This window comes from Canis lupus, chromosome Y (assembly GCF_048164855.1).
Source record: "Canis lupus baileyi chromosome Y, mCanLup2.hap1, whole genome shotgun sequence".
NCBI classification, from domain to species: domain Eukaryota; kingdom Metazoa; phylum Chordata; class Mammalia; order Carnivora; family Canidae; genus Canis; species Canis lupus.
Window position 1 is genome coordinate 14,703,476 of NC_132877.1, and position 23,404 is coordinate 14,726,879.

Sequence of the window (23,404 nt, forward strand, 5' to 3'; positions counted from 1 at the left end):
GGAGCAGGACACCTAACTTCAATGAGACCGGATAGGGAGGGAGAATGTCTCTCCTCCATTAGCCCTGAGTCCTGGATCCCATCAAGGGGATCATGCCTGACCTCCACTGCACATATGGGTCATTTCCCTGGCATCTCTGCCAAACTTTGTCCCTGTGTTTAGAACTTTCTATACCAAATGTCCCTATGACGCTGTCACTTATCCTTTCCTTCCACTAGATGCTGCTCTACAGCCACCACAACAACCCACATTTCTGATTACTAACTCTGAGTGTAGACAAGGCAGAGAAAAGATCTGGTGAGCCCTCCTCATTTTCCAGAAGGCAAATGGAGATCCAAGTGTTTATCTGAGCTCTTTTACATTAAGGTAACAGTATTAAACAGCTATAGATTGTGGAGCACTCAGCGTGTGTCAGGCTCCTTTTGCCAAGTAGCTTTCCTCTCTCTTTTAAAAAAGGTTTTATTTATTTACTTCAGAGAGAGAAGACTGTGTGCACAAGTGTAGGCTGTGTGGGGAGGTAGAGGCAGAGATGGAGGGAAGGGAAGGGAGAAAGAATTTCCAGATAACTCCTTGGTGAGCAGGGAGCCTGACTCAGGGTGCAATTTCAGTACCCTGAGATCCTGTCCTGAGCTGAAACCAAGAATCCAACACTCAACCAACAGAGGCACTCAGGCACTACTTCACCAGTTAGTTTCTTAACTGACCCCAGGATCCTTGAGGTTTGTTTTCACCCCGCATTCTGTGAAATAGAGTCTCAGGGAGATGACATGACCTCTCCAGAGTCACACAGCCCATAGGTAGAGAAGTTGTGATTCAAATTGAGGTCCCCAAATTCCAAATACCATAGACTTAACAACTCTTCTGACCCACTGCCTAAGGCAGTTGCTAATTATGGAGTTTCTATGATGTGCCTGAGAGTACAGAGATAAATGAGACAGACTCACACTCTGAATGGTTTGTGCTGTGTCCACTCTCCTGGGAAACCTGTCCTCATTTCTCTCCAGGATCTAGCACACAGATTGGCACAGAGTAAGGCCTCAGTTACTATGGAAAAAATGATTTGCACTTATGTCAGAGACTTTCTACTTTTAAATAAGATTTTATTTGTTTATTCATGCGAGACACACAGAAAGAGACAGAGAGAGAAGCAGCCATCCTGAGGGAAACTGGATGTGGAACTGGATCCCAAGACTCCCAGGATCATGACCTGAGCTGGAGCTAGATGTTCAACCAGTGATCCACTCAGGCGACCCTACCAGATTTTCTGTGCTTCATTCCAGGGATTGTAGAATGCAGAGGATGTCCTGGGACCCCATATTCATCCAATCCAGGCATCTTTTTGAATCCTTTCTTTTGGGTCGGTTGACTGAATCCAACTGTGCCATTCCAAAGGTCCCTTCTGGTCCTGGAGTACTACTCTATATAAAATGGTGCTTTAGGATGATTTTTCCAGTGGCACATACTTCATTTTCTCCATATTCTTAGGTTTCTTTGGCGCCTTAAACCCTGTGCAGAATATGTTAAGTTCTCTAGATGCCTTCCCCTGAAAAATACATTTACACCTAGCTTTTGCATCCAGTTTCCAAGCCTTCCAGAACCTGAAATTAAGTGTCTCTGTTGCGGAGGATTCTTGGAGGCTGCAGACATCTCAAGCTAACAGATTCACTTCCTCAAGGGAGAGGGAGGGTTATTCAATCAGCAAAGTCATAAATTTCTGCCATGTGCTGTGCATCACACCAGGTGCTAGGGACCACAGGGGACAGCTGCAAAATCCAGGTGAGTTAGGAGGCCACTCAGGGAAGTAGGAGTAACCCCTGGCCTCTCAGACCACAGCTTCAGACTGGGTTCTGGGGATTCTGAAGGTTCTCATCTCCCTGGGGATGTCTGGGCTTTTCTCCCTCCTGGCCTCTCAATTAGAGTCTTCTGTAGCAGGCTTATCCAAGATAAGCAGGATGACTCCTAGTAAGGTTCCTTAGTGCTTCTGCTCCAGAGTGTATCCTACAGCCATGCAAACTCAGCTGCTGTTTGTTACAAGTTCAAAGCAACCCTCATACTAACTTCCTCAGCAGAATGTCAGAAACCTCTTCCTCTCCTTTTTGCTGCTAATAACAATAATAACAGCCAATAATAACAAAAAGTTTAGTCATTCATTGGAGACATATGTATGGAGCACTGTGGGGCACCTGGACCTGCAGGGTGAACAAGATCACATGTTTGGCTGAGACATGGGGTGGCCCCCCACGATGACATAATGCCTGGCTGCCAAGTGCCAGTCCTCATTTTACAGGGTCTGAATCTTCCCCAATTTTTCAGACTGCTTTAAGGAAAAAATAAAAGCTTCAAAAAGAAGTTTTGCTTCTAAAGTGGCAATCTTCAGAATTAAGAAAACTTTGAAATATTGATGGCATCACAAAACTCAGAAAATAACATTTTCATGTATTGACTGCCATCTGTGTACCACCTCTTTCTGTATTACTTATTTACTTATTTTGATGGCATGGTCTTTCATCACTTCTCCACAGGACCTAAATGTTTTATTTATTTAACCGAGAACAAGCAGTGTCTGGGAGGTGTTAGGGATTAGAAGAAGGGGAGGGACAGGAACAAGCAGACTCCCCCCTGACACAAAGCCTAATATAGGGCTTGAACAGATGACCCTGAGATCATGACCAGAGCAGAAATCAAGAGTCAGATGTTTAACCTACCTAAGCATTCCATGAGTGTGCTTTTTCTAATATAAACCTTTTTTAAAAAGAGATATTTATTTATTTATGAGAGAATCAGAGAGAGAAAGAGAGGCAGAGACACCGACAGAGGGAGAAGCAGGCTCCTCACAGGGCTCCTGATGTGGAAATTTGATCCTGGATCCTGGGATCATGCCCTTAACCCGAAAGCAGAAGCCCAAACTCTGAGCCTCCCAAGCATCCCTCTAATATGTTCTATTCAATAAGTAAAATAGACATCAGTCTTCCTTCTAACACAGAAGAGTGAAATTGGTTCTTTCTTAGCCATAATTTACAAAGGGATGTGTCACATGTCCTCAGTGGTGACACTATCTAACTTTTTGAGATTGTTGTCATATGTGGGACAGACTTTACTGAAATTCTGTCAGTAATATACATAATCTGGATATTTTGAGTTTTCTTTGTGAACTGATTAAATTTTAATACTCTGAAGGAAGGTCAGTCATTAATTAGTTGTTCAATGTAAAGAGTTTTGTAAAGAGTTTTCCATTGTATTCATTTTGTGAGAAACCAGGGAGAAACTTTAATGTTCAAGATGTTTAAGATATACATCCTTTCTTAATTTGATTCATTTACAAATAAAGCTCAGTAAATTTTAGAAAGGATTTTATCATTTATTTATTTATTATTTATTTATTTATTTATTTATTTATTTATTTGAGGGAGAGAAGGGAAAGGGATGGAAAGAGAGAGAGAACATAACTGGGGGGAGAGTTAGAAGGAGGAGTAGGCTACCCATGAGGAGGGAGCACAACATGGAGCAAATCCTGAACATGGGATCATGCCCTGTCCCTAAGGAGTACAATTGTTTCCACTAGTAAAATACAAATCAAATATTATCATCATTAATAGTACTTATTGTGAATCTATTATTTGGATGTAAACCTACTGTAAAACATTAATAGATGTTTTTTTTTAAGATTTTATTTATTTATTCATGATAGTCACAGAGAGAGAGAGAGGCAGAGACACAGGCAGAGGGAGAAGCAGGCTCCATGCACCGGGAGCCCGATGTGGGATTCGATCCCGGGTCTCCAGGATCGCGCCCTGGGCCAAAGGCAGGCGCCAAACCGCTGCGCCACCCAGGGATCCCACATTAATAGATGTTTTAATCAATTGATGGTATTTTAATCAATAGACTGTATTACCTAGAATAAAATTGATCTTTACTACTCTTAATGATTTTAGGAAGCCACATGGAACATAGTGTTTGAGATAATGTCTCACAAAGTCAGTGAACGGACATCTGGAGGAAATTGTTTGTCCCTAAGGATGTGTCTCTCCAGTCTGTTCAGGATGGTGAATACAACATTCTTCAACCAAGCAGGAGAAACTGTTGTTGAGGGAAAGTACCCCATCACAATCTATAACAAGCTTCGCTGTCTCCAACAGCAAACATCCTCTTAAATAAGGTAATTCTTGGTAAGAGACAACCACTCACCTTCCCAAATAGTCACTGTCTGAATTTCATCAGAATCTGTGTGGAAAGCAACCAAGAAAGCGATATTTGTTCCTCGGTCAAAGATACTCAAGCCCACTTTGACAATATTTATCTGATCTTCTGTGATGCTTTTGATGAACACTTTCTTTAAGAAAGGATAATAGGAGGATGCCTGGGTGGCTCAGCGGTTGAGCCTCTTCCTTCAGCTCAGGGCATGATCTGGGGTCTGGGGATCAAGTTCCATGTCAGGCTCCTTGCAGGGAGCCTGCTTCTCCCTCTACCTGTGTCTCTGTCTCTCTCTGTGTGTGTCTCCTGAATGAATGAATGAATGAATTAATTAATTAATTAAAAATGATTAAATCAAAAGACTGGATCATAGGGTGCTTCTAGCAAGACACACAGTACCCATCAGAATGTTGGTCATACCGCTAAGAAATAACTCAGGCTGGGGTGCATGAGTTGGTGAGTTAAGAGTCTGCCTTTGGTTCAGGTCAGGCTTTCTGGGACCAGAAATCAAGCCTAGTGTTAGTGTACTTTATCAGTGAGTTTTTTTCCTCTGTCCAACTACACCTTTCACCTCTCCTGCTCACTCTCTCTCAAATACATAAATAATGATTTTAATAAAATAAAAGAATAATTCTGGGATTGTGCATCATTATGAGTAGAGGGCTACTGAACATGATGGCATTTGGTTACCAAGCATGGGCTAAACCTGCATTGTATAGCCACTCATGGTTTTATGACTATAAAACATCCTGAGTTATGAGATTTTTTATTTTTGAGAATAATGTGAGAAGCTGTCATGCAGTGTCACTGGGATATATGTCCTGGAGAACTCTCTTGTTCTCTCTCCTCTCTTTCTCCATATTTCTGTGTCTATATCTAAGTCTCATTCTCCCTTTCTCTCAATTCACTGACTCAGTGTCAAAAACACAAGCATACACAACTCTGTCACACTGCACAGGGTTAAACCAGTCACTCAACCCTAAGCTTCATGTACTCACAACCACAACACACAGGGAAGACACTAGCTTCCTATTGTTGTAGAAGCATGGACATATGCTTTTTATATTTAGTATAGTACTCTACTGTATTTATTCACTAATCAGGTTTTTTAAAAATATTTTATTTATTTATTTATTCACAAGAGACACACAAAGAGGCAGAGACATAGGAAGAGGGTTAAGCAGGCTCCCTATGTGGAGTCCAATGCAGGGCTTGATCCTAGGCCCACAGGATCATAACCTGAGCCAAAGGCAGACACAAAACCACTGAGAACCCAGGTGCACCACTATTCAGTTTGGATGAAAATATTCCATATGGGGGAGATTTAACTACAGGAAGTATGCCATTTTCCAATAGCGATAGCTGTGAAAGGAAATGGGAAGGACGGGCTTCCCATTGTTCATTAAAGAAATCACAGAGATCAAAAGTACTACATAGGGAATATGATCAATGAAATTTTAATAGTGCTCTATGGGGATATATGGTATCTACATTTGTGGTGTGCACAGTATTAACTTACATAAGTATCAAATCCCTATGTGGTACACTTGAAACTAATGTAAACCTGTGTGCCATCCCAAATTCAATCAAAATAGTAATAATGTGGGTACCAGGCTTGTTCCTTTGGTTGGGAATCTACTTTGGGCTCATGTCATGATCTCAGGGCCCTTGGATACATACTATTCTGCAGTTGTGAAAACCCACACGAATGCATAAAACGGAGCAGTCTTTAACATATGTGGTCAACTTCAATAATAATAATGTCTCTACACTAATTTTTTCTTTGTGATAAAATTTCCACAATAAAGTAGGCATGCATGATTATGGGAATTGTGTGCCAAGAGATAGGGTGATAAGGGAATTTTTAACTTATATTCTGCATTATAACATCAATTTAACCCTAATCTAGTAATAAGGACTATTAAAACATAATCACATATTTTATGTTGTTAATATTTTACTCACACTAGTGTCCAAATGTTAGCTTCACAACACCTCCCTTTTAATCTGACCAAATATGAGTGGTAAAAGCAGTTTTATTATTTTGGGTATTAACTCATGACTGACCATTTAAATTATGAATTTCACAACTGACCACAAATAATATGGCTAGGGTGATTGTTTTTCAGTATGGCATCCTGATTACAGTAGAAGAATGATTTTTTTTTGTATAGCCATGTATATCTGGCTTACTATTTATTTATTTATTTAAATTCCTCAGTTGATTTTTTTTTTGTTACGATAACAAAAGAAAAAGTGTAAGGGGAGAGGGGTAGAAGAAAAAGGAAAGAGAATATTAAGGAGGCTCCACCCTCAACATGTAGCCCAACCTACCAACGAGTTTTTACTCGTTGTATTTTGTGTTTCTCCAACCATAAAGTCATTTGGTCCAGGTTTGTATCCACATAGATCCACTTCCTTTCCACAGCATGGAGTTCCTACAGGAACAAACAGTGTAGAAGAAGGTATGGGGGCAAAATGACTGAAAATTTCAAGTATGTGACTGAGATCTTTGAGCTTTAGGGGTGGAAGGTGAAAGTCCAATCACCCGTGGCAGAGTTAAAGAAACCGAGGATCAGAGAGGGTCAGAAGATACATGAGCAGTAGGAATGAAAATGAATTTTCCACCAAAAAATAACGTTCCCTGGAATCTGTCATTCCAACATGAAGATCTTCATGTTGGATCTTGGGAATAGGGGTCCTCCCTGGAGGAATGGGGGCTTAAGAGCCTCCCAGTGTCCCCTTGGGAGCACAATGGCGACATTAAACTTAGAGTGTGGCAGGCACACAGGGCCCAAAGACTAAACCCTCACCCTGGAGCCATAGGGCACAGAAGACACAAAGAAGGAAGAGACACACTCTCCTCCAGGCAGGGAGCAGAGGACTCTCAAAGGTCACAAAGACTGCTAAGTCTCTATGTCCCTGTGTGGATGACTGGAGCCAACCTGGTAGCCTGTGGGAGAAAGCCTGGTGAGCCCCTATGTGCTGCCTTGTGGAGTGGGTGGAAGAAAGGTCATGCAGGTTCAACCTGCCCCTGGAACTCTTTTGGGATCCTGAAGCCAAGGTACTCCTCCTGAAGGAAGGCATGGAAGGATTTTGTCAACCAGAGGTGGTTTGGTTGGGTTGGTGGCATGAGGCTTGCCCCTCTGGAGCTTTGAGTCTTGTAAAGACTCCCAGGGCCTAAAGATGCTGGCATTATGACCTCTTATCTTCTCCAGATTGAGGAAGGCCTATTGATCTCCTGAAGCCTAAGGACTCACTATATGTCCCTGTAATATACCCTCTCATTGCATTCTTCCAAAAGCTTACTTGGGTCTGTGGGCAAGGGCCTCCTGGGGCAGGGAGTATGAACTTCCCTTTTCCAATGTATTCTTGGTAAGTGAGAGTCATCTTTCTGTGCCCAGGGTCCCTCCACTGCTAAATGGGGACAATAGCACTCATTGAAGTTCTTAGGATTAAATGAGAAAACAAAGCACTGGGTAATGACCTATAAATATTGCTTTTCCCACCCTTCCCAAGTGCCTCCTCAGGCTTAGGAGACCCCTATCTGGTGTAACCAGAAGGACAGCCTTGCTGGTTGTTTTTGGGCAGAGCAACGAGAATAGCTATGGTCACACATGGATCCAGCAAGATTCATCCTGTGAGAAATTGGACATGTCCCTGGCCTCCCTGAGGCTGAACTTGTGCATCTATGAAAGTAGAAGTTTCACTGCCAAAATGCAGACAGAAGTGCTTGGTCTATTAATCCAGCACAAACTGTATGATCCAGCTTTCATTGTCTTCTCAACAATTTCAGGGGCACCAGTGCTATAGAAAGCCCCTGGTCCAAGAACCATTGATCAGAGAGGTGGAGTGACATGTCCACAGGCACCAAGTGAGGAATAGTGATGCTATCCTGAGCTTCACTCTCCTCTCTGTGTAGCTTCCTTCTTTGGATAACAGTTCTCACACTGGAGGTACTTCCACTCCCACTCAAATTTCCCTACTTCCTTTCTAGGCCCTGAGGAAAGGTTATCCCTGGAGGTGAGTTTACTGACCCATCTCCTAAAGGCTCAGCACAGAGGCTGTGATAGGGTCATGGCTTCATTTGCACCTACTTGGGAAGTGTAATGGAGAAAAACCCCAGAGCCAGCCCAGGTAGGGATGGAATTCTGGGAGATGATCCAGATCCCTGGGCCCAGAGCCAAACAGAAACGGATTTGGTGCCTTCAGCAATCTGAGCACCTACTTCCTCCTGGCATGGAGCAATGCACTGATGTCATGTAGCTTGGGGAGATCTCATGTCAATTCACATAACCCATTATTATGGTGGACTTGCTACAAGGGCTTGCTATGTGGACTCTCCTTTAGGTCTCACCATACCAAGTGACAGGTGGTGTTATTATTCCCAATGACAGATATGAAAACAATGTCCAGAGAAGGCAAGTGATTTGTCTGAATCCACACATCTAGTTGCTGGGGGAGGTGAGAATCAGAATCCTTCCCTTTATGTGGGCCAACTATTATGTGGCATTGAACTTCTAAAGACAAAAGGCGGCTTAGGACTCCATGTATAGGTGCCTTACTATTTATTTAAATGCCTCAGTTGTGTTTCTTGTTCACTAGGCTTTTCCTCATATAGGTTTCCAAAATGTTCATCCAAAAAATGTCCCATAATCCTGAGAAAACATACATGGTTGTGAACAAGGAAATGCTCCACTCTTCTGTCTTCAAATGCTTTCTCTCTTCCATTTTCCATATTTTCTTCTTGGAGCAAATTTAGATCATTCAACCTTCTAGTTCAGGCTTCACGTTATTTCCCTAATTTATTTACATATTCCATTACTTTTTAAAAAAACACTTTATTGATTTATTCATGAGAGACACAGAGTGAGAGAGAGGCAAAGACAGAGGCAGAGGGGAAATCAGGCTCCAAGCAGGTTGCTCGGCATGGAACTTGATCCTGGTCTCCAGGATCACAGCCTGGGCTGAAGGAGGCACTAAACAGGTGAGCCACCCGGTCTGCAGTACATATTCCATTTCTTTGCCTATCTGAGCAGTGTAAATATATCAAGTGTACACCGTACATTTCTGTCTGTCATTTTCACCTATCCCTAATCTGATGTAACTGAATAAAGAAGTTTCTATATTCTGTCTTTATTGGGACACCTGGGTGGCTCAGCAGTTCAGTGATAACCTCAGCACAGGACATGATTTCAAGCCTGGAGATTGAATCCTGAGCCAGGATCCCCACAATGATTGTCTTTATTCCAATTTACTTATTTCACTCAGCAGGATACTCTCCAGATACTTTCATATAGAGAAAATGACAGGTATACTTTGTTTCCACCCATGAGAAACAATCAGTTGTTACTATGTGTTACAGGACCACATCTTATTTACTCCTTCATCTGTTGAAGGATGTGATGGTTCCTTCCATGGTTTAGCTGTTGTACACATTTGTTCTATAAAATAAATTTTGGGTTCTCTTTTCCAGTTACTGGGCATGAGCTACCATGAGCAACAAAGTCTCCCATGACACCCTGTATAAGGCTGTGTGGGAGGCCCTGCATGGGAACCAGCACAAGCACTGGATGTTTCTGTAGACTAGAGCTACAGATGAGACTGAGGAACTATGAACCTCAGAAGGACAAATGCTTCTCAGACACCATCAGGCTTTAGTCCACCCCCTGCCCCAAGTTCTCCATGTGTGTTTTGGGGGATTAGCAGCACTGTGATGAGGCCAAGGCAGTGGATATTCCCCACATGGACATTGAGGCCTGAAGAAACTCAACAAGAATAAAAAACTAGTAAGAAGTTGGCCAAGAATTATGATGCCTTTTTGGCTTCAAATCTCTGATCAAGCAAATCCCATGGATCCTGGATCCAGGCCTGAATAAAGCTGGCAAATTCCCTTCCTTCCTGACCCACAATGAGAACATGGAGGCCAAAGTGGATGAAGTGAAGTCCACCATCAAATTCCAGGTGAAGAATATGCTATGTCTGGCAATGGCTCTTGGCCACGTAGAGATGTCGGACGATGAGCTCATGTAACACATCCACTTAACTGTCAATTTCCTGGTGTCCAAGCTCAAGAAGAATTGGCAGAACATCCAGGCTTTGTACATAAGAGCACCATGAGAAAACCCCAGCGCCTTTACTAAGGCCATTTAATAAATCCTAGTGCTGCCGGTAAAGAGAAATAAAAGAAAATAAATAAAATAAAATAAAATAAACATGGGAGGCAGGTGTCCTGTAGCTTCACCACATCTGTATCTTTGGAACAAATACCCAACAGTGCAATTTCTGGGTCATAGATTAGCTCTATTTTTATCTTCCTGATGAGACTCCACTCTGTTTTCCAGAGTGTTGCACCTGCTTGCATTCCCACCAAAAGTGCAAAAGTGGTTCCCCCCTCCACATCCTTGCCAGCATTAGTTTCCTGTCCTGTCAATGATACCATTCTCAGGGGTGAGAGCTGGTATGTCATTGTGGTTTAGATGTATATGAACCTGATGGCAATGGTTATGGAGCATTTTGTCATGTGCTTTGAGCCAACAGTAAGTCTTCTTCACTAAAAAGTCTGTTCATGTCTTCTGCCCAATTGCAGCCTTGCTGGATAAATGTTTCTTGGTTGCATGTTATTCTCATTTAGTACCCGAATATACCTTGTAGGACTTTTCTGGCAGGCCAGAACGTGTTGAATAGGTGTGCTTTTAATCGACATTTCTCTCCATAGAAGTTCATAATATCTTCTCTACATCTTCTTTTAGGACTTTCTATTGATCCTTGATATTTCAAGCTCCAATATTATATATCGGGGTGTTGATCATATTTGTTTGATTTTTTTGGGGGTGTGTCCTCTCTGTCTCGTGGTTATGAATGCCCGTTCAGGGAAGATATCAGGTATAATTCATTCCAATATGCTTTGTGTTCTTCTGTCTCTCACTACATAACTTCTGGAATCCCAGTAAGATGAATATTATTCTTCCTCAAAATATCACTTGTATCCTGATATCTGTCCTCAAGATTTCTGAATTGTCTTTCTCTTTCTTCCAGTTCCCTTCCTTTCCTTGAACTCATCTTTCACATCACTCACTTTCTCCTCCACCTCTTTATCCCTAAGTGGTGGCATCCAGTTTAAATTGAACGTCATGGCATGACTTTTACTTCAGCCTGATTTTCCCAATTCTTCAGCATGGAAATCGCTGTAGTCCTTTTGTTTTCTTCAAGAGCCACCATTAGATTTACATTGTGGGGGCAGCCCTGGTAGTGCAGCGGTTTAGCGCCACCTGCAGCCCAGGGCATGGTCCTGGAGACCCTGGATCGAGTCCCACATCGTGCTCTCTGTATGATGCCTGCTTCTCCCTCTTCCTGTGTCTCTGCCTCTCTCTCTCTCTGACTCTATGAATAAATAAATAAAATCTTAAAAAAAAAGATTTACATTGTGTCCCTGAATTTTACCTCAAACATGCTACTGAAATTGATATTCTTTAGGTTTGTTGGAGAAACTATTATTTCTGGTTTTCCGTTGTTGTCAATTCACCTTCTCCTCTTTTTGTATAGGGCAGAATTGCTTTATGAGTGAGCAGAGTCAAAAATATCAACCAGGACCTAACTAAAATTCACCCAGATAATTCCAAAGATGTCTAGGACTGGAAAATAATGGAAAAAGAGAAACAAACCTAGAAAAAAACAGAAGGACAACAAAAGGGAAAAACAAATTTAGAAGATAGTATAACTTAAAAAGAAAAGGCGAGGAGGCTGTGGTGCACGGGAAAGAATATGATCTCACAGATTGGACCCAGAGGTTGATCTTTTCCATTCTGAGTGTATGTTGTTCTGTATTATAATAGGTGCTAACGCCAAATTTATATAAACCACCAAAACGTAGATAGAGACACAACAACAATCACAAAGGCACAACCAAGATAAAAGAGAGGGGCAGAATCAAAAGGAAGAGATAATATAATCCTGTAGAATAACAAACACAGGGCTCCACATGGCTCTGACTGTATTTTGGTCAGTATTTTAGAAGGTGCTCACTTCCACAATTATGAAATGAAACAAGACACCCGCCCAAAAGCGATAACTCATATATGTAAGAAGTTCCATTAGATATATTGACAGGATTTGGAAAATGAAGAATATATCTAAGACAGGTAAGTATAGAAATATGAAAATCAAAAAGGAAAAAATCTCAAAGTTGTTATCATGTTGTAGGCAAGGCAGGAAATTAGAAACAATATTGGAAACTTTTAATTCGACAGGTAATCAAAGTATAAGGAAAAATCTTTGAGCTCTATACTATTTAGGCTCATCCCAGGTGTTTAGCAGTGCTGCTCAGTAAAATTGCTGTTCCCGTGTTCTCCTAGCTGCCCATATTGGGAGGGGCCTGCTGCAGTGACTCTCATGTGCTTGTGCCTGGAGGGAGATGCCCAGTCCCTTGGCAGGTGGCAGGTTCCACATAAAGCACTTTGGCACATGACACCTTAGTTCCTGAGTGGCTGTGACTCTCACAGATGAAAGAAGAAAAGGAAAGAATGACTGTGGCGAGATTTGCAACCCTCAAGCCAGGTGCTCTCCATATGTTTCAAACTGTAGGCTCCAAGTGAAGACTGGTTTACACCTTCCTGAGGCCAGCGTGAGGCACTGATGTTTCAAAGTGAAGTGTATCTAGCAACAGGAGAGCTTTTGCTGCCTTGAGATGTTCCAGGTTCCACCTTTCCCAGAAGGAAAGGAGGATAACCGACTTCTGTCTGGTCTGGTGCCCTGGGACAGCCCCCAACTCCTCAAGGACACAAAACCAACAGGGCCTTCTGTCCAGCCTCCGGGCTGGCTGGTATCCTTACGAGTAACCTGCAGTGTGTATGGACCTTGTAAAGCATCTGTGATTGTTCTGTACTGAAATGTGGGCAATTTACAGACGCAAATACTCCCTTCCACTCTGTAGCCTTCCAAACCTAGGACACAGCCTCCAAATTAGTCACCCTCACATCCCATTTTAATAAATGTTGTCAGAGAGCTGAGGATGCCCATACTTAAAATGAGACATCTTCATCACACTCTACCTTTTCCTTTCAGTAATTTATTGGTTTGGTCATCCCCTCAACCTGGAATGCCTTTAGCAGCCCAGAGGTCTCAGAGGTGCTCCGTGTTGCCCAAGTTCATTATCTACTTGAGGGGAAGGTTTGAGAATGAGGGAATTCAGAGCTTCATCTTACCTTGAGATCTGACCCACCACTCTGGATCCTTTAGCTCCTATTGATAATAATGAGCAAGGGATTGCATACTTAGGTATGTCCTTATTATTCAACCTTTTGTACACTTTTCCACTATGCCAGCTCCCTAGGCCTTGGACCCATCATTTCCAAATACCTTTACTTTACTTTTCATTTTAACTTTGGTTGTATGTAAATGAATGAGACACAGCTGCTTGTCAGCACCATCTAAGACCTTCAGACTACACAGGAATCAAAGGAATCTCCTATCCACAGTCTCATCACTTCTCCTCCCAATTCACATGCCTCAGTGAGCCAGTCCTTGAGCATCCTCGATTTTTGACATGAAGTATTTTGTTGTCTCCCCCCATTGTGGAATATTCCACTAGTTTCTGATGTTGAGCACTGTGTTAGCATGAGAACTCAGAGGATAAGGGAAGAGATTCCACAAGATGGTCCTTATAACAGACACCAGATGCATTTTGGCGGTGCCTAGGCCACCCACACTCTCTAACATACTGGCTGTATATTCAGGGGTTCCCAGGGGCCATCAGTTTCAGTAATTTTCAGAATTAACTTATGAAACCAAGGAAAGTGCTCTATTTACAATATCAATTGTATTACAAAGGCACACCCAGGTATGCCCTGAGAGGGTTTCCAGCCCCTCTTCTGTCTACAGGTCAGTTATACTCATGTCTCAACCACCTCTTCCTACACTTGGTCTTTCCCTTAGAGACGCAGGACAAAACACTTGCTGACATAGCATGGGCAGATTGATCACGTAGAAGACCCATAGGCATTTGAATCAATGTGTAAGTAACCAAAGGGAGAGACAAAAATGATTCTCCATTACACTGTAGGAAAATATGTGAAAATTCATCGTGTTGTAAACCGTAATTAAGTGCACTATACTGTCTCCTAGGTCCACCGCAGAAATCTAAGGAAGAGAATACTGTCACATCTCAGGAATATATTCACAGAGTTCTTTTTTTTTTTCACAGAGTTCTAAATGGGCAAACTGAAATTCCACTATCCTTTATCAGCCACAAAAATGGGAGAACTGGATATTTTACCATTAAAATGGGTAGATTCAGCATTAGCAGAAGAACTGCAACTAGGAACAGGGAAGCTATGACAAGCCATGTGCAAGCAGGGAAAAAAGAGAAGAGAATCTCTTCCTTATGGAGGAAGTGGGTGCAGGGGGTAAGCAGGCTGATGGAAACCGAAACCCATTGGATTGACCTAGGGGTGTCAGGTGTAGTGGCTTTTTGTTGGCCCAGTCGTGACTATGTCCCCCTGGGTGATCTGTTGCCATGTTAGGAAAACATTTTTCTCATGCTGCTAGACTTCTTTCTCTTCCTCTGGGTCTGCAAAGGGGTTCAAGAAGAACTTCCTCTTATGACTTACGAATTCCATTTCAAGTGAGGTTTCCATTTGTCACATATCCACGTTCTTACTGTGTCAACAAACACTACTTGCGATAATAAAACTCAAGGATGAATCAGCCTTTATGGCCGCCATGGGACATTTTGGTTGATTACATTACAACAAAGACACAGGCTGTATTTTTTGGACTTATGAGAAAAGCAGGTTCGCTATTGGTGGCAAAACATGCAGAAGTGCTCAATCAGCTGATGGGGAGTCAGTCTCTAGTATAAGGGTATTTTTTTTCAGGGTGGATAAAATTTTATTATAGAGTATATAGAAAATATTGATCAGCAAAAACAGATAATTTACGCTTCCTGAAAATTAAAACATTCATTATAAAAAGTAAGGTAAGCCACAGAATGGGAAAAATATTCTTAATACAAATATTTGACAAAGAACTCTTAACCAGAATAAATAAAGAACTCTTATAAACCAACAATTAAAAAAACTACAAACAACCTAATTTTAAAGATGAGAAAAAAACTTGAACATTCACTTTACAAATGATGCTTAATATCACTAGTCATCTGAAAAAATGAAAATTAAAGCCCCTGGGAGGTACCATTTAGTGTCCACACCAGAACGGTTAAAATAAAAAGACTGACAGTAGCAAATGTTGTGAGGGTGGTGTGAAGAACTAGAATTTTTATACATTGCTGGTGGGAATATAAAATGGTATACCACTTTGGGAATTGTTTGGTAACTGACATTCATTTATTCAGGAAGCCAGAAATTCTACTACTAGGTATTTACAAAGAGAAATGAAAACATATGTTCACAGAAAGTCTTGGACAAGAATATTTATAGGTCTTATTTGTAATATCTTCACAGTGGAAATAATCTAAATAAATACCAATTGGAGAATGAATAAATACATTTTGGTAAATTTATATAGTAGAGTATTAAGAATAAGAAACTACTGATACATGTCACAATGTGGATATTTCTAAAAAAAAAAAAATACTATGTTGGGCATAGGAAGCCAGACACAGAAGACTACATACTAAATGATTCATGTGTATGAAGGACTAAAATAGGCAGAAAAAATGGTTTATGATAAAAAAAAATCAGAGATTTCTGCCTTTGGCATAGGTGAAGTTAATTAGAAAGAGACATGAGAGAACTTTCTGTGCTGGTGGAAGTATTCTATGTCTTATTTCTGGTGGCAGTTGCATGAATATATACACTTGTCAAAACTTCTCAAACTCAACAGTTAAAGCCTGTTATTTTACTGTCTGTAAGTTCTACCTCCATTTAAAAAAGAAAGTCCAGGATAAAAGAGTATGGGAGATCTATACTAAAAATGACAAATACTAAGGGCTGATGTTTAATTCCTTTCTTAAATTTTATCTCAGAAAACAAGAATTCAATACCCTCTCCCCTGAATAAATTATTCCTACATTTACACCCACTTTTATGAAAGAGTTGTTTATTAAACTCCTTTTTTCCTCATGATATGTATCTTACAGTGTTTGAAAACATCCAAATCAATGAAATAAATCTTATCTCAAATGGAATAAGCTAGGACATGTACAAGTTAAATAAGTAGCAGCATCTAAGAAAGGACATGTCACATGTCTTTAAAAACTTTGGCTGGTGGAATGAGGAGAAATGTGAGAAGGGGGAAATAGTCAAATAAGCTTACAAACTCTGTACTTCTCCTACTTCCAATCTACATTCAATAGGTTTTATCAAAATAATGTAACTAAAATATATTACTGATATCTGGAAAATAAATTCCATGGCCATACATTATATTATGATATATAGAACTAAATTCATTGATTTTTCTTTTGTATGATTATTCCATAGGCAAGGCACCATGTCTCTTGCAACTCTTCTTTCTATCGTTAGAAGAATCTAGGCCAGGGTCTTGAAAATAAAGGATCCTCAATAATTGTTCATGAACTGGAATTAATTAATGTATTTACTGATTAGTTAGAAGTTATGTCCAAATAACATGCTCCCGTATCAGGAAATTTCTTGCAGTTATTTTAATGTTCTTTTTATAAAATGTTTGAACCAGTGATGACCTCATTTGGTAATTTACAGGAAGCATATTTAAAGAAATATATGAAATGAAATGCAAGTCTAAATCAACCTGACTTAAAAATTTAACCATACTGTAATTGCCTGAATGAATATTTTAAAAACTTATAGAAAAAGTACAATTGTTAAAAATACAACCAACCAACCAACCACACTGAGTCTAGTTTTGGTCTCCATTTGAATGCCTAAGTGATTGTAAAGGCTGCAATGATGACAGAGGCTCCAATTCATCGTTTTGAATTGAACATCAAATTGGCAAGATCAGAAACGCCGTGAACTAAGAAGGAAATTGTTATTCCAGTGACAGAACCTCCACTCGTGAGGATTATTCTGTCAGCAGCTGAGACTTCAGGGGATTCTCACTATGAAAACCAACAGTCCTTTAATCAGACATTACAAGAGCATTTGTGATACTTTGCAGGCAGCCTTTTTTTTTTCATGATTTTCCTGCTGCTTACCTTCTGGAGCACAATAAGTTCAAGATGGCTAATGCTGTTTTCTAGTTATGCCAAGAACCTCCTAGATGCCACTGAGCTTTCATCATGAAGATGGATGGCTGAACATCAAATGTGAGTATCTCCTTCTAAATGGGGACTCCCACAATCATGTTATTTTTGGGAGAGCAGCTCTCTGGCTCTATGGATATTACTTGAATGGAGTAACCATAGTATAGGGGTATTTAACCACTATGCAATACACCTTTCCATGTCTCTACTTTCGGCTGGGTAGACCCTAATTTTCTACATTGGTTTTGGTATCAGTAATACTTTTTGGTATTTTTTTTTTATTGCAGTTCGATTTGCCAACATATAATATAACATCCAGTGCTCATTCTGTCAAGGTCCTCCCTCAGTGCATGTCACCCAGTCTCCCCAACCACCCACCTACCTCCCCTTCCCTTGTTCATTTCCCAGAATTAGAAGCCAGTCATGCCTTGTAACCCTCTCAGATTATTCCCACTCATTTTCTATCCTTTCCCCTGGATACCTTTCATTATTTTTTATATTCCCTGTATGAGTGAACCATATGATGATTACCCTTCTCTGATTGACAAAATTCTCTCAGCATAATACCCTCCATTTCTATCTACATCGAAGGAAATGTTGGGTATTCATTATTTCTAATGGTTGAGTAATATTCCATCATATCTTTCGATGGACAATGAGGCTCCACCCACAGTGTTTAGATATTGTGGACACTGCTGCTATAAACATTGGGGTGCACATGTTCCACCATTTCATTGCATCTGTATCAGACCCATCCATCTTGATCCCCCACCTGACCGACCAGCATGTCCCGAGGGCCTCTGGTGTCCCCTCCTGTCCTTTACCAAAATTGGCCCTCAGTGTGTGGTGTGATTTCCCCCAGACACACCTCCTCTGTTAGTGACTTGAGAAAACTGGGGGCTACACTGTCCCTCCTGAGGTTTTTCTGGAGCTCCCTGCTGAGCACTTTTCCATCTGGGAAAAATATGGTATAGATTTTTTACCATTCCTGCTTCTCCCGGGATGGGCGTTCCTGTCCTGGAGGCTTTTCCACAGGTTTTAGTGTGGCTTCTCTTGTTGCCCCTCCCCCACTCGGTTATTTTTTGTTTTATTTTATTTTTCTGCATTCCTACCTTGTTAGAAGTGAAAACTCTTCTCTCTGTAGCCTTACAGCTATTCTTTCTTTAAATCACAGGTCAAATTCATAGGTTTTCAGGATGGTTTGAAAGTTATGTAGGTAAGTTGTTGGGACCGGGTGCTATTTTTGAACAGTGCTTTTGAACATAGATATCTCTCTGAAGTCCGTCAGAGACTTATCCCAGAGGCTTTGGGATATATTTCCCAAAATTGGGATTGCTGGATCAAATGGTAGTGCTTTCTACAGGCTTTTGAGGATTCCCTTTTCATTTTCATACTAAAGTCGACAGTTACATTATGTGTTGAGTAGTTAAAATCTGTGTCAACTCCAAGACCTTTCTAAAACATACTCTCCCACAGGTGGCTCTGCAAGGTAATGATGAGTAATGGTATCAAATATTTGAAATTTGAGAAAAGTATCACTTATTGTTGTATGGTTTTGACAGCAAGTGTCAACAGTCCATTGTATTTCAATGTATTTTTCAGTGTATTATTCAAGTACATGGGACAACAATATTCCTAACAGGTCAAATCTGTTATCTCCTTAGGGATGTGGGCCAGCAAAACCCATATCTTGGAGATAACAACGTATTTACTATACAAATGATTCATTTGAAGATACCATGGAAATTCATTCACTGAGTTGATTCAAGATTAATTATTCTATCAGCACTTCATTGGCTTTTTCGGTTAAGTGTCTAACTCATGATTTTTACTCAGGTGGTGATCTACGGGTCCTGAAATTGAGCCTCATGTTTGGCTCCACGTTGGCTATGATGACTTCTCAAGATTTTCTCTTTTTTCCTCTACTCCTCTTCTTCTCGTGCTCTCTCTTTCTGCCTTAAAAAATAATGTGTATGATTATTCTACTTTACTCTGTGTGGCATTCTTAAGATGAACATACTAAGGCATATTACTTTTGTTTCATGAGTGTACATTTTAATTTTCTGGTGAGTTATTAGTTTATAATCACAGTAGAAAAATTTAATTTACAACTCAAGTTTGATCTTGTTCCATGGTAGATGTTATGAAGCTAGCATTTGAGTCTTAGTTTGATGTGAGACATTACCAAAAATGTATCTAATTATGTTTCAATGAATAGACTTTATAATATACAGTAAGTTAGAATAATTTAAGAAGTAATATAGACAGTTTCTGTATATCCTTGTTCACTGGCACAGAATCCCCCCATTATTAAAATTTGCATCATTGTGGAACATTTGTTATGAAGAAGAAACCAGGGGAGTGATTTTGTCACTCGTTTAAGTCTACCATTTCTATGAATTTCAGCTCTGTGCTGTGCCACAGTAGCGTTTGACAAATACATAATATCATGCCTGTACCATGTACAGTGTCAGTTCACTGTCTTTAATTCCCAGGATTCAACTATTCATGCTTTTGCACTTTGTATAAAAATCTTATTAACCATTGAGATTTGTCATCTGTATAGCTCTCCTTTTTTCCCAATTAGAGACGCAAAACATGTCGGTGTTGGGGATTTCCTTAAATTTTTCACCTTTAACTATTCAGTTGACATTCATCCATGTCTTTTTTGTGGTTTGCTAAATCAGTTATTTTTATTACTAATATTTATTTAGAGAGAAAAAGTGCAAGTGTAGGGGGAAAGAGCAGGGAAGAGGGAGAGAGGATATTTTTTCGGGGGGGAGAGAGAATCATTTTTTAAATTTTTTATTTATTTATGATAGTCACAGAGAGAGAGAGAGAGAGAGAGTCAGAGACACAGGCAGAGGGAGAAGCAGGCTCCATGCACCGGGAGCCCGACGTGGGATTCGATCCCAGGTCTCCACGATCCCGCCCTGGGCCAAAGGCAGGCGTCAAACTGCTGCACCACCCAGGGTTCCTGGGAGAGAGAATCTTAAGCAGGTTCCAGGCACACCACCTGGCTCTCACGTGGCTTAATCTCAAGAATCTGAGGCAAAATCTGGCAAAATTAAGAGTCAGAAGCTTAACCGTCTAAGAAATACAGGCTCCCCAAGAGCTCAATCGCTTTTCATTACAGAATAATATTTCCTTGAATGGATTGAATTGAAGGTTTTTTTTTCTTCATTCATATGATGATGGACAACCTAGTTGTCTCTAGGTCTTTAGCTTCGGTAAACCTAAATAAAGCTGAATTTATTTTGAAAACGAACTTGAATTTCTTGGGGAAATACAGGTTTCATAGACTATCAGAGTCAGTTTGGATTAGGCAGATTTAAAAACAAATTTCAGATGGATTGAAGATCATGCAATAGAGGTCCTTATGTCAGCTCGTCCCCTAATCTTAGCTACATAACTATTAAGTCATCCTGAATACCAGTGAATTCAAGCTGAATTCTAAGAAAGAAAGGCTGACTCTACAAATGGAAAAGTGAAAAATATTTGTCCAATGGTGTGTGGAGTAGTAAAATGGAGTGGATTTATCAGAGGATAATGGGTGGTGTGAGGTGGGAGCATCTATAAGTCAGCTGCAGGAAAGTGAAAGAGCCCTGAAGTTCAAAAACTGGGCCTTTAGAAATCTGCTCCTTCAGAGACTTCTCTGCCTAAAAGGGGTTCATTAGTGAAAGGGTGCAGGAACACAGGTGAGTGGAGTCTCAATATTCTTGTAATCCGGAAAGTACCCATGTGCCTGAGCCAGCAGAGTGCCCATGTATTGGTTCAGGGAAATGGATTACATCAGTGAGCCTGGGAGAATGTTAAGATTGAGAATGTTAAGATCACCCACAATCTCAGCCAGGCCAGGAAACTGGGGTCTATATTGAGTCCATACAAGGGACTGGAACACAGCTTCCACCTTCCTCTGGGAAAGGCAGATTGGGTGACCATTGAACAGGTTGAACATTCTCCTTGCAGGGTCCAGCAACCACAGAAAGGGAGAAACCTCCACTTCTTACAGGAAGGGGAGGTGAGAGCAAGGGTGTCAAAGAATCTTCCTGAGGAAACCTAAACATTTCACATTTCAACACCCCCCCAATTCTGCTAGGGGAGAATTAGAGTATCCAGGCACCATTGTAGTATGCAAATTTGTCAATCACCATTTCCCTCATCTCCGGGGCTGAAGACCAAAGTGTGTTTATTCTACCTTTGACCCCCAAAAGAGGCATGAAAGATTTCAGGGAACAAACTGTCACAGAGCAAACAGCTTACAGTGAACCTGTAACAGTGGCACTCTGACAAGGTGCAGTGTAACACCACCCAGGCAGAGATCCCTGAGTATCTGTGTAGTAGGCCCATCGTGGAAGGATAACCAGAAAGAACAGGTGACCAGCACATTTCCTCACCATACAGAACTGGAACTTCCAGCACTGGGGGAACATATCATAGGAACTCAAGGTTTTCCTTTTATGATTCATTTATCTTTCAAGATAAAATTGTCCTCTATTTTTCTTTTATGCCTATCTTGCCTAGTTTCTTGTTTTATCAACTTTTTTTAATTTAAATTTAATTTAATTTAATTTAATTTAATTTTATTTTATTTTATTTATGATTGGCACACAGTGAGAGAGAGAGAGAGGCAGAGACACAGGCAGAGGGAGAAGCAGGCTCCATGCACAGGGAGCCTGATGTGGGATTCGATCCTGGGTCTCCAGGATCACGCCCTGAGCCAAAGGCAGGCGCTAAACCGCTGCACCACCCAGAGATCCCTGTTTTATCAACTTTTTAAAAAATTGTTCCCCTTTAACTTTTATATTTTAATGACATATTTTAATATCACTTGAGGAATGGGTAGCATAGGAACAGGTATTTCTCTAATGTAGACCTACACTTAGCCAAAAGGCACGTGAAAGAACTTCCAGTACTATGTTGAATAGCAGTGGTGTGAGTGGACATCCCTGTCTTGTTCCTGATCTTAGGGGAAAGGCTCCCAGTTCTTCCCCATTGAGAATGATATTTGCTATGCGCTTTTCGTAGATGGCTTTTAAGATGTTGAGGAATGTTCCCTCTTTCCCTACACTCTGAAGAGTTTTGGTCAGGAATGGATGCTGTATTTTGTCAACTGCTTCTCTGCATCTAATGAGAGAATCATATGATTCTTGGTTTTTCTCCTGCTGATATGATGAATCACATTGATTGTTTTACGAATGTTGAACCAGCCTTGTGTCCCGAGGATAAATCAAACTTGGTCATGGTGAATAATTTTCTTAATGTACTCTTGGATCCTATTGGTAGTATCTTGTTGAGAATTTTTGCTTCCATGTTCATCAGGGATATTGGTCTTTAATTCTCCTTTTTGGTGGGGTCTTTGTCTGGTTTTGGAATTAAGGTGATGCTGGCCTCATAGAACGAATTTGGAAGTACTACATCTCTTTCTGTCTTTCCAAACAGGTTTAGTAAAATAGCTATGATTTCTTCTTTAAACGTTTGATAGAATTCCCCTGGAAAGCCATCTGGTCTTGGACTCTTGTGTCTTGGGAGGTTTTTGATGACTGCTTCAATTTCATCCCTGGTTATTGGCCTGTTCAGGTTTTCTATTTCTTCCTATTCCAGTTTTGGTAGTTGGTGACTTTCCAGGAATGCGTCCATTTCTTCTAGATTGCCTAATTTATTGGCATATGGCTGTTCATAATATGTTTTTAAAATCGTTTGTATTTCCTTGGTGTTGGTAGTGATGTCTCCTTTCTCATTCATGATTTTATTAATTTGAGTCTCCTCTCTCTTCTTTTTAATAAGACTGGCTAATGGTTTATCTATCTTATTAATTCCTTCAAAGAACCAACTCCTGGTTTTGTTGATCTGTTCCACAGTTCTCCTGTTCTCGATTTCGTTGAGTTCTGCTCAAATCCTAATTAAGTCTCTTCTTCTGCTGGGTGTAGGGTCTATCTGCTGTCTTTTCTCTAGCTCCTTTATGTGTAAAGTTAGTTTTTGTATTTGAGTTCTTTCCAGTTTTTGAATGGATGCCTGTATTGTGATGTA

At 40.6% G+C, this 23,404-nt stretch overlaps 1 pseudogene; it reads left to right on the plus strand.

The window, feature by feature from the left end:
• Positions 1–9,686: 9,686 nt before the first annotated feature.
• LOC140629113 (large ribosomal subunit protein uL1 pseudogene) lies at positions 9,687–10,334 on the plus strand (annotated as a pseudogene).
• Positions 10,335–23,404: the final 13,070 nt, after the last annotated feature.